The sequence below is a fragment of the Falco cherrug genome, chromosome 7 (genome assembly GCF_023634085.1).
Source record: "Falco cherrug isolate bFalChe1 chromosome 7, bFalChe1.pri, whole genome shotgun sequence".
NCBI lineage: Eukaryota > Metazoa > Chordata > Aves > Falconiformes > Falconidae > Falco > Falco cherrug.
The window spans coordinates 49,877,407-49,887,846 of NC_073703.1; the positions used below are offsets into that span (position 1 = coordinate 49,877,407).

Here is a 10,440-nt window from a genome sequence, read left to right on the forward strand (position 1 = left end):
TAAAGCTTGGGCTTTAAAAATAATCCTGGTTGTATTTTTTACATATAACCTGCTATATTTGTATATATTGAATATTTAAATGCTTGATCTATACAAATAAAATGTCTAAAACTAGATTAAATTTTACTTCACATTGAGCGCAGATTTAATTTTGTAGATATGGAAACAGTAACACATGACACCATAATGGCAAAAGTGCAATAACACTAAAATAATAGCAGTACTTGATAGGTTCTTGAATGTACTTATAAGAAACCCAATTCCATCAACAAAAGTTATAAGGGTTTGGGTTTGGTTTTTTTTTGTTTTCCTTTTTTTTTTTAAATACACTGACAGCCATTACCTTTGTTTTAAGGATATTCAATTCTAAACTGTGGTGAGATACTTTTTCATTTTGAAATTATTATTTGAACAAAAATTAATTTCTACTCTATAAGAGAACATGCTGGATATGCAAACATATGGCAAGTGGGGTTATGAGGTTTCTATTGAGAAACAGGAAACAATGATATGGGTGAAATCTGTGTACACTTTTGTTTTATTAATACAAGGAACTAGAATAGTAATAATACAGGTAAGAGTAGTAATAACTGTATTCTTCTTTATTAAGAACAAGATTCCAGCTTCTACCTCTTCCAGAGCAAGGAATATAAGAGTACATTATAACATGTCAACACCAAATATGAGCAATATCTACTGCAGGGCTACTTGTATGGCAGGCCCTGGTCCTCACTCAGACCGTAAATCAATTCTGTCCAGATCACCACTCCAGGGAAAAAAAAAAAAAAAAAAAAAAATCAGGGAGCCGTTACATGGCGATACATGTTCTCAACAATAGAATTGAAGTATTACCTACAAACTCCCACAAATCAAGCAAAGTACAGTTGCTCCCTAATTGCAGAGGGAGGTCAAGGGAAAATTGACTCATCAAGGAAAGGTTGGTCCAGCCTTTGGAGATATGTACAGAAGAAGTACGGCCACATGATCAAGGTATCTGAGGCTCAAAACTTATGAAACACATACACCCAGTATGGACAACAGGGCAAAATGTCCAGGCTGAATTTTAGCATCTAGCTGAACTTCCTTCAAATCAACAGAGAAAGTAGTGCAACATGGCCTCAAAGCAGTCCTTCAGATAAGATGTTCCTCTTCCTCTTTCTTCTTCCCTAAGCTGACGATAGGGCAGAAAGACCTATCAGCTGAGCACCCAGGCTACAGTAATAGAAAGATCTGGTTATGACTAGATCTCAGCTGGACATTCAGGGTGAAGTTACACACAACAGCATGACCTAGGAAGAGTTATAAACCTATCTCAACAAAAAAGCAGTATAAACAACTCCCTTCTTAAAATCATTCTCTGTCAAATTAGCAAGCTGAATCACAGTAGCTCAGAGATCAATGGACACTAGAAAAGGCACAGGCGGAGGATATCATCTTCTGCTTATAAACAGCAGCTAGCTCTTAGACTGGTTCAACAATAATGTGCAATTTCATCCGCAGGAGCTAACACGTGAAAAATACAATTATATGTATGTATACCTACAAATAAATGACAGCCAGCACCAGGCAGTCAATAATGGAGCTTCCTTCCTGCATGCATTTGCTTTACTGTGGGAGGCTCACGGCTTGCTCCTCAGCTTCAGCATTGATTTCTTAGTTCTTGCCTAGTCAAGACGAGAACTGACTAGGCTAGCTAGCACATTTCTCCTGCAGGGCAATAAATACTTTCTTCACACTGCTCTGTCTTCTGATTCTTTCATGATTTTTCTCCATCCAGGCAAACTCTTCAACAGGTTTCCCCACTGGAAACACCATCTTGCTCAAAGCTGTAAAACTATCATTTCACCAATATGATCATGATTATCACAGTAATCTCTAGAGCCTGATGAAACAGCAAATACACTTTATGCAGAAAAAGAATCATGATCCAATATAAATTCCTCCTCTCCTTCAGCTCTCAGATTATGACATGCCAATTTGTTCTAAGCTGACTCAACTTAGGGAATTATACTTTGATTTTATAGACTACTGGAAACAGAAAATTAAAGTGTCACATACGAAGGCAGGGAATTCAACAAAACTTCAGGAGTAGCACAGTCATTCCTCACCTAATACAATTTCAACCAGTTGATAATGCCCCTTTTGGATCTGTTTAAGTCAGGAAGCTGACAAATGGAAAGCCAGGAAAATATTTATTTCAGACAGTAAATAACTCAATATAGCATTATATAAAACAAAACAACAATACAAGTACATGCTAAAAAGTCACCTGTTTGATGCTGAAAAGAATGCTCTATTTATAGATCATTGTCCCCCTTTTTTAAATACTTCAACAGCGTGAAGCTAAACAGACATACTTAATTTGCTCTGAAGTCATAATGCTCACCAAGAGTAGCATTTGAAGCATTACAATAGCAGTAAACAGCTGCAACAAGACACATCCTGCTGATACACCACACAACAAAGCAATCTCATTCTTACTACGCTGCTGAAGAACAATGTTTCAAATAAGTGTTGCTAAAACCCTCACAAAATGTTAATATCCTAAGAGACTGCATGACAGAAGCAATAAATGCTATCTGAGAATTATCTGGGAAGTGATCGAGAGCAGAACACACCCCCTCTTTCAGAATCAGTAAGCAGTTGCTGACTGGAGACAGTTCCCAAGTACTGAAAAGATGCAAAGTCTGAAAGGCAAGATCTTTCCTAACTGTAACTGTGGGTAAGTCCAGTGGAACAAGTGCATTAACACACAATACAATTTTTGTGTAGCTTCAGTTGTGAGAGAAGTGCCATCCATAAAAACCCAGCGAGCCTTCAACTCTTCCAGCTGCCCAGAAGCTTCTCTTGCACTCAAACACAAGGATAAGCAACATACACATTTCTCTGAAAGTAAGAATTACCAGATGGAGTTCATCATCAACGCAAATAACCTAATTCTCAATAATTGATCAATATCTTCAGAGACGAAACAACAGAATGAAACAGCATTCCAGCGATGCTTTTCATCACAGAATTGCTCTCAACCATGTAGCACAAGAACCACAGAAAAACATGCCTGAACATAACAATGAACACATTTTTGAATTCTTAAACAGATACAGTTTTGCGAAAAATACTACAGACTTATTCGGTTTCCCAGTTTCCCCTCCTTTCCCTCTCTGCTCTCAAATACAGTCTTTCCCTTCTCCCCAGAAATTCCTCAAGGTTTTCAAAGATTTGTCTCCATTAACTGAAAACCAAATTTAAATAATAAGTTATTGAAAGTTATGACTTGCACAACATCTCAAAAATGGGAAAAAGGTACTCAACAAGATCAAGAGGTGAAGTGTCAAAAGATAAGATTTTATTGTTTAAATTTTCCACTACTTAGGTTTCAAGATTAGTGACCTTAAGCTAATACAGGAAGGAAAAAGAAAAAAAAAAGACTATAAATTTAAACTGCTAAGAATGGCACTTCAATTTCATAAGCAGCTTAAAAATAAACCCAAGTTACTGGATTCCCTGAAAAGCATACTACTTAACATCTAGCACCGAAGGGGAAGAAAAACAGAGAGGGAAAAAAAAGGAAAGAAAAAAAACAAACTTTAAAATTAGTAAATATGATGTCTTTTTAAAGAATAAGTAAAAGATGGGATGATATTTTCATAGAAGTAATTCTGAAAGAACATATAAGATACAGTTACTAAAAGCCACACTACATAGTATTCAATGTTTCCAACATAGAGAAGGAAGTTAACTTTTATTCTACCACTGTGTGACACCGAATACAGTACTCTCTATGGAAACAAACAAAATGAAACTGCTCTGTTTAATTATACTCTCTCATCCATTTTTATTTCCTCTTCTTAAAGTTAACATGTTTAATTCCCTTTTAAGTAGTCTAGATACTAAACAGTTAAAAGAAAAAAACAAATAAAAGATTACCCATTTGAACGAGTTCCTTTCAGCCCAATCACTGACAAGAAATCAAGTTGATACTAAGTAACTTTTAAACACACATGATCTGTAGCTCTGGGATTCCTTAACATACACCTTGCATTTAGTCAATTTTGCACGTCTTAATTCTTGCCCATCAATACTTTTAACAATTGGTCCATCAGACTGATCTGCCAGATCCATGACGCAACACACTGCTCTCCTGAGATCGATCAAACAAAGCTCAGGTTTCTCTGTCATGAGGAAAGAGTGTTTTAACAGAATGAGGGAGGAAGGACAGTGGCTGGTCCACATACAACACATCCCTGTGAGACCACGATCCTGGTGTCTTGTACTGAAAAGGCAGCTGTTTCTCCTCCCCTCTAGTCAAACACAAAGGCTTTGTGTAGTGCTTTCCCAGAGCAGGGTAAAGAGACAACGCAACACACAGGAAGAATACACAGAAACTGTCACCCTCCTGTTGTAAAGTATCAATTCATTCCCACTAGATAAACAAATCTTAGCTAACACAGAAAACACAGTAGTATATTAATATACCATATAGTGCAACTCCATACACTAAGCAAATGTTTAACCTTCTGTACTCATATCTAGAACTGCTAAAAAACTCTGCTCATCTCCCTCTTTTGTCACATTCAAAAATCCTTCTTGATTTGATCAGTCACACTGGAACAACCTCTCTGGAATTTGTGATGTTAGAGGTAACAGAGCCTGCAGCACGCAGCAGCAGTACAGTGACTACACTACATCTGAGCAACATCACAATATTCCGGTTGCTCAATTCGCTCTTCTCATTCTAACCCCATCATTTCCAAAACAAGAAGTCTAAAAAAATGCTGAACTTGATGAGCATAATGGTACATCGGAAATATATCAGAAAAGAACAAAGTATCTGTCAGAGATAATAGGTACCATCTTCACATTTTTGAACTATGGTATCTTGATGCACTATTTTCAAAATAACTTTTGACCAATGAATATCCATACTACTGTAGTCAAACTTTCCTATATACAATTTTTTGACAAGCCAAACAAGTATGCTAATAGGCATACTTCTGGTTTAAGAAGTTAAAAAACTCTTAATACTTTAAGTGTAATTTGCACCATAAAACAAAGGAATCATCATCAATGAAGTATTCTGTGCAATTTAACACAGAATTAAAATGTCAGGTATCTTTGTACCGTGAGTTCACATTGTTAAGATCCCTCCAAAAAAAACTACAAAAATCAAACAAGACCAGCAAAATAAGCTCGAATCTTCTGTTTTCGCCGTTACAACAACTAACGTAACCAAGCATAACACAAGCATAGCATGTGTTCAACAGAGGTACAGCATTAACTACGCAGAATATATTTAAAAGCTGCTCGTTTTTTCCAGAGCCACAACATGGAAACTAATCACTCACTCTGAGGGTAACATTATTTTAAAATAAATAGAGTATGGTTTATTTCAGGGCTCTCAACCATCCTCTCAATATAGCTTACTAATTCTGAACATTTAAACTTGAAATTCAACTGGTTCTGCACATACAGTCTAACTAAGAAAGCCACTACAACCTATTTTATAGCTCATTTCCTATAGTCTTGATTATAAATACAGTAGAAAATTCTCAAAAGGCTGTGCTATAGTCAGGGGTCTTCCCTTTGTGTCCATGTCCCCCTCTCCCGAGGACAACACGCTAATATTATTATTTGCAAATCCGCCCCCGTTCACACTAGCAGTTGTTCTCAACAGCTCTGGCTGACACCAGAGGTCAGAAACCTCATACCCATCTTTGTCCTCTCATCGCTTCTGCTGGAGTGACAACAGAAGTGCAAGGATGCAGCTGCAGCTCCAGAGATCATCTGTAGACTCAGGAACAAGGTATTTCCCCGTTTCCTTTTTTTTCAAACTAAAAGTATGTGTAAAAATGCTTGTGAAATTCCTTCCACATGCAGTTTACATGTTTACTATTATCACCGTAGCGAGTGCATCCGCGGCCTAGCCAGGCATATCTGTATTCATATATTGATGCAACTGCCGCTAATGGCTCCAGCACTTAAAGCGCCAGACGACAGACAGCCCGATGCCCCCATCCAGCCTTGCCCACATATGCATCCGTTACACGCATGCCGCAATTAAGGACTGGAAATATAGCTGCAGCTATTTTAAAACAGGGACGTTTCGCCATCGGAACACGTAAATATCTACCGCTTGCCTTCCTGCAGCAAGTGGGAGGGACAAAAAAGATCTCGTGCCTATAAATTTGAATTCTCCGTAGAGGCCGGGGCGGCGGTGCCCGCTGCTAGAGCCCGCCGGACCCGCTGACCTTAACTCGGCGGGGAGGGCCGCCCCGTCCCGCCCGCGCTCCCCGCGCTGCAATAAGCCCCGCTCGGGGCCCCCGCAGCTCCCGCGCCCGGCGAACTCCCTCTCCGGCGGGGAGCGAAACCGCGACGCGGCCCCACGCAGCCCCGCCGCGCCCGGCCGGGCGGCAGAGGCTCGGCCACCGAAGCCCCAGAGCCGCGCCCCCGTGAAGCGGCCGCAGCGCTCCCCGGGGAGAACCCTCGCCCGGCCGCCGGGGCCCGCGCCGCGGGGCGCGCAGGAGTAACGGCGACGGCCGACGCGTAACACCGCGGCTCCTCACCTGGAACGGGGCCGAGGAGGCGGCGGCGGCTCCTCGGGGCGGCGGCGGCTCGGCGAGTCCCTGCGGAGCCCGGTGCCCCCGGCCGCCGCGGGGGATGGTCTGCACGGAGCGGGGCGGGGGCTAGAGCGGCGCCCCCCGGCCCAGCCTCCGGCTCAGCCTCCGCCCCATGGCGTGCGGCGCGGTCTCTATGGCGACTGCGGTGCCGGGACGGCGCCGGCCTGCCCGCGGGGAGGGACGACGGGTACGCGCAGCGCAGGGGGACGCTCAGGGGGTCACGGAGGGGCCCGCGGCCTTCTCCGGCGCGGTTAACCCCCTCGCGGCCGCCGCCGCCATCCCTGCGGCAGTGCCGGCCGCGCTCCCCCGCGCCGCCTCCCCCGCTCTCGCCCGTCCTCAGCCGCGACGCCACCAAGCTCGCTGTCCTGCGGGACGCTGCCCACATCCCCTTTCCGGAGCGGTGATTGGGCAGCCGCGGAGATTCCTCCCGGCTGATTGGTTGTCAGGCTCATCAATTAGGACAGCGGAGGCGGGCGCACCTGGAAACGGCGCTGTGTGCGAGGTTGGTTGAGAGCCGCCGAGACCCGCTGCCAGCCACGGCCACCCCCGCGCCGCCGCGGGGCCGAGGTGCGCGCTGGGCGCTGTAGTCCCGTCGCGCGCTGCTTCCCGCCGAAGCTGTGAGGGGGCGGCGGGCCGTGCCCGTGGCGGGGGCCGTGCCCGTGGCGGGGACCGTGCCCGGCCCGCGGCGCTCCCCGCCGCACGCTGCTCCCCACCGCAGCGCCCGCTCAGGTCCGGGGGCGAACTGCGTCCGCCTTGCAGCACCGGCCTCGGCCTCAGCGGCCCGGCCTCGGCCGTCCCCGGGCCTCATCGGCGAAGCAGCCCTCACCTCGAGGATGCCCGAGACCTTCGCGGGCCCAGGCCGCTGCCCTGCGGCCTCCACCGTGCCGCGGCGGGGCGTGAGGGCTGAGGAAAGAGGCTGGCGCGGAGGAGGAGGGGGCGAGGTCGGCCCCTCGAATCGCCTCAGGGACTTCTGGGCCCTGCAGGGACAAACGCTGCCCTAATGGCACAGCAGGGCTGTGCCCAGCGGGTCCCATGCCGCGGCACTAGGAAGCGGTCGATGTACCCCACGCAGGGGCCAGTGCCCCCTTCGAAGGGAAGGCTTCGTCAGGCAACGGAGCGGGCACTCCTTGGTGGGTGCCAGCCAGCGTGTTGCACGGCCGCCGACAGCATGCGACAGTAGGCGTTTGTAGGCCACGGTGCTAGCCCAGAGGCTGGAGTCGTCTGGCAGATGGCAGCTAGGAAAGATCTGTGCTGTGATGAGGGGGTATGGACAGATTTGCTGTGCTTGCAGCAGCTCATACAAAGTGAGTAAACACACCGCAATCCTCCCCTCATGCAAAGTTTCCTTAAAAAAAAAAGAAAAAGAAAAAAAAAAGAGGCGCTTATTTCCCTGCTGTCAGGCAGATAAGATGATGCTAGTGTGACTAATGTAAACCCTTTCTTCATGCGTCACAAGGAGATCAGAGTCAAAGAGTAAATTTAGAAAACAGTATCTCCTACTGCTGCTGCTTTATGAATAGGAAGATCTTAGTGCTTGTCATTTACAAATGGAATTACCCAGCAGTGGGAGCTGTGAACCTAAGTGAGCCCAAACAGTTGTGACTTGCTCAGTGTCAACTTCAGCCAGATGCTCCTTCATTCACAAAGTGAACTGCCTCAAGCAGCAGATCACCAGTCATTGTGGTGTGGATAAACACTGGTGATAAGCATATATTCTTCTGTGTATAGAGGGTGTATGTGTGTGTTCTATATCCCAAATAACAGCTGAAACAGTTAATAAGAAAGCTTATATTATGAAGAAATGTTCATTTTGTCAATGGAAATGAACCAACCTCGACTGAAATAGGTGAGGAGGGTTTTTTCTTCTTTTTCATTTTTTTTTCAGTACTACATCTTTTCCCCAATTGCAAAACGGAGTTACGAGTTACTTACTATTAATAGACATTCACAGTTTCTGAGATGGAAAATATTCTGTTGGAGCTACTTATTCTTCCAAATCTGTCTTGAAGGCATTGCAAAAGTGACAATTATTCTAGGATAGGCCTGCTTCTTATACCTACTCTTATGCACTAAACAAATAATTTTTCACATTCCCTCTAAAGTAGACATAATTTTTCCTCCCAAACTATAATTGTGGGTAGATGAATGCCCTAACCACCTCTTATGTTAATGCCAACAAAACTCATTGTGTGTTAGATGTAACGGGGAGCTCATGAATATGAATCCAACTTTGAAGACTACTTTATTGTTCCCCAAATAACTGATGTATTGCCTGAGGTGTACAATTCTTCAGGAAAATTTTCTGAATCAATTAAAAAGAATGGAAAGGCTTTAAATATCCTGTTTATCTGGTTTGTCTGTGTACCTGTTTATCATTGCTAATCCAAGGGGCATAGTTTCTCCTATCACTTTGTAACTTCACAAATTAATACATTTTCTAATATAACCACATTGTCATGCACAATATCACAGAAATCATATCATGACTACGTTCCTTCTTAGCATACTGTAAGTCAGCCTGCACACTGCAAGCTTTAAAAGACTGAATAGCCTTTCCCTCCGTCATCAGTTAGTTTAAAAGTTACAGTGATCTGTTAGTTATCAAATTACCAGGAACTCTTCATAAGCAGACAAAACCTTAATGGCTCAAGTACGTCAAGCAGGGAAAAAAATAAACTAAAGCTGAGTCTTCTCAAAAGGAAAATCTGTTTCCACATAAGTGCAGGAGGTCTTTACAGAAAAGATCTAATCTTTTTTAATTCACTGCTCCAGAAATATACCAAAAGGTTCTTCAGGGCTTTCTGTTCTATTTTGGTTCAAAGATGACGGTAAGTATCACAGATACCAGTGTTTCCTCTGTCAGTGCAAACTTGCAGAATATCTTCACCACAATAAAAAAAAATCAAAACAAAACAAACAAACAAACAAACTCCATAACATTAAAATCTCTATGTAAATATGGAATCAAGCTATTCTAGCTTTTTTGTGGTAGTACAGGTAGTTAAGCTTAGATGCATAGAAAAGGTTGCCCTAAGCCACAAACTGTCCTATGCCCTTTATGGAGGTTTTACCCTGTTCTGATAGGGTATCTCAATGTAAAAACGTGCTGCTTTTTGCAGCATAAGTGTGACCTTGATCTTATCTTTTAGCCAATTCTATTTTGTTGCTCTATCTGGCTTTATGTGGTAATTATCTGGTATTCCATAACATCCCATTAACAAAAGTTTTGGATGCAGGGGGAGTAAAAGGGGGATTAACTGTAAAAAGTGCCTCTAAATAGTATCTACTCTTTCTGCCGTTAGAGACAGACTAGAGGGCCAGGTGGATAACTGGTCTGACCCTGCAGGGTGTTTCCTATGTTCTGAAGTATCTGTATTTTTTGTATGAGAGTTTATCGTGCAGCCTTTGAATCTATATCAAATGTATGTGAGTGAGGAGCCATCTGTGAATCTCCATGGAATGACAATGAGCATCCTAGGTCCTCCTATAAAACCAGACAGCTCTTGCAAGCATATTCAAGTGAATATATATTCATGTTCAAGCACAGCACAGCTAAACATTTAACTCTGATGTGGCTGTGAATTAATCTAGTAATTTTAGTTTACTAGTACTTATGTAGAAAGAAAAGGGGAAAGAAGAGGAGCTTCTAACTCCAATCTGTTGCAGATCTCTGAGTCTATTCCTACTATGAATATTCTCTGGAAAGTGAATTCTCATCAGTACATTTTACTTGTCTGTGCATGTAAACAGTATACCTAGGTATTTCTTCTTAAAACAATTACATTGCTTTCATTATTCCTGAGAAACACATTGAAATTAAGTT

At 43.5% G+C, this 10,440-nt stretch overlaps 1 protein-coding gene across 2 annotated transcripts in view; it reads right to left on the reverse strand.

The window, feature by feature from the left end:
• Positions 1-6,971, reverse strand: part of TTBK2 (tau tubulin kinase 2) — a 104,828-nt gene extending 97,857 nt beyond the window's left edge. For both annotated transcript variants that reach the window (XM_055716602.1, XM_055716601.1), the window contains exon 1: positions 6,564-6,971. The gene's annotated coding sequence lies outside the window, so the exon portion shown is untranslated. The remainder of the gene's footprint in view (positions 1-6,563) is intronic.
• Positions 6,972-10,440: the final 3,469 nt, after the last annotated feature.